Source organism: Condylura cristata, unplaced genomic scaffold (assembly GCF_000260355.1).
Source record: "Condylura cristata isolate star-nosed mole 26May11 unplaced genomic scaffold, ConCri1.0 scaffold00016, whole genome shotgun sequence".
In the NCBI taxonomy this organism is placed as follows: Eukaryota; Metazoa; Chordata; class Mammalia; order Eulipotyphla; family Talpidae; genus Condylura; species Condylura cristata.
In genome coordinates, this window is record NW_004567117.1 from 47,385,124 (window position 1) to 47,387,209 (window position 2,086).

Consider the following 2,086-nt stretch of genomic DNA (forward strand, 5'->3'; position numbering starts at 1 on the left):
GAGCCCCGCGCACCTGACCGCGGCGGGCAGGGGCGGGCGGCAGGTGCTTCATTCTCTGCCACGTGCCTTGCTGTCGTGTTGCGACTTGCCTTCTGCTCCCTCGCCCCTCGAGACACCCGCCCTGCGGCTGTGTGCTCCCTAACAAATAGGAGTGTGCTTCCTTCAGTCAGAGGGAGACGTAAAGGAGAACGCGGCGTGGGGCGCGCTCCCCTTGAAGCGAGTGGGCACAGCCCAGCCCCCTCCAAGGGCGGGCGAGGACGATGCCGACGGAGGCCAGCGTGTCCCCGGAGCTCCCCACTCCCTGCGGCTGGGAGCCGGGTGTCCCCACCACAGCCGCAGGGTCCCTCTGGCCCTCCGCCCTTTGGGCCTTATTTCCGCCCCTTGTCCAGAGCTGCCTGTGAGGGCCCCGCCCCACTTGTCCAGCTGAGTCTCCGCGTCCCCACCCTCTGTCCCTCCTCTTCGCCTCTCCTCCTCCCTCGCGCCCAGCCGCCCGGCCCTCTGCGTCGTCCCGCTTGAGGGTGACACTGCCGCCCGGCCTGCGGCTGCCTCTGGAAGGCTGTGGCTGCAGCTCCGTCTTCTGCAGAAGTCCACCACAGATTCCCTGCGCTGTAGAGGAGGCCGCCTCTCCCCATGGCCACCATGGTGACGGAGGTGGGGCGGCCTGTCACTGTCTGGACGCAGGGACACTGGCAGCAGCTACTGGCCAGCTGCTACGGGGATTTGGCTGCGAGCGGGCCGACCACGGCCCAGCCCGCCCCAGCAGCGCAGGGAGGCCAGCTGGCCCCAGGGGCGCCCCCGGCGGCCGAGCGCGCTGGCCGTCTGCCCCAGCGGGTCCTCGGCTGCTGTGAGCATCCTTCAGCATTTTCAGCTAGAAAGTGGACACAATCTGTAATTATCACGAGCAATTTACACAGATCTCTTAAAAATGGGGCTTCTGTGGCTTTATTTTGATGCACAATATATAGTGTCATCCCCTATTAATTTTATCAAAGCTGTAGCTACATAGTAGTGGCGTGATTGAATAGACTCTTCATAACTACGTGACTTAACCCAGTGATTTCTCACAGTCATACATTTAAGTATTACATAGGTAACATCGTTAATTAAGAATTAATCTATGCCCCATGAGCCCAACCGGCCGGCACACCTTATTAGGGCAGCGCACCCTGCGAGCTGGACCGTCGGGCGAGTGAGACCCCCGAGCACGCTGGCAGCTCAGCCGCGGGGTCCTCACGGCCGCTGGACCGGCGCTCGGCTGGGAGCGAGGCGGGGCCCCTGGCGCACTGGCGGGGGCCTGGGGCGCGAGGGCGGGGCGCGAGGGCCCGGCTGCCTCTGCCCGGGACCGGGCCGGCCCGCACGCGCAGGGCGGTGAAGCCTAGCTCGTGTGTGAAACACGCCGGACATCACGTAGCCGGACCGCGACAGGTGCACCGTGCTCTGGGGTGCGAGTCAGGCCATCTGCTCTTCCTCCGAGCGATGCTCTAGCTTCCTCGAAGCTTCTACTGCTCGGAGACCGGGGTCTCTGTAACGAGTGAAGCGCGAATCCGTCTACAGCAGACGCTGGGCACCGGAGCCCAGGCTCTGAGCACCCCACGGCCCAGGACGAGCAGGAGACGGGCGCTGGTAACAGAACACCACGGAGCGGTCCGTCAGCAGCGCCGGCAGACGCGGAGTGTGAACACACAGAATCCTTCAGGAAAACAACGCGCCTGTGACCGCTGAAGCGGTGGACCCCAGGCCCAGGCGCCCCAGGGCCACCGCTGCAGACGCCCCAACCCGGACACCTGGCGCCGCAGCCTGCACCTGCCTCCAGGCCAAGGCGCCTTGCTGCACCCGCCGCTGGGGCGGCCTCGGGGCCCCACGCCATCTCGCGGCAAGACGGGGCGGTCGTTGGGTGACGATGTTTTCTTTTGCCTGGGCTTGCCGGGGGCCCGCAGCCCCAGCGCCCCCTCTCTGGAGCAAGCTAGGGGGGGCACAGGGGCCGTCCACATGCCCAGTCAGCTCCCACCTGCTGTGCCCCACACCCCCAAGTGAGTCCTGGCACTGACCCGAGGCAGCCAAATGCCCCACGGGGCTGAGCAGGTTC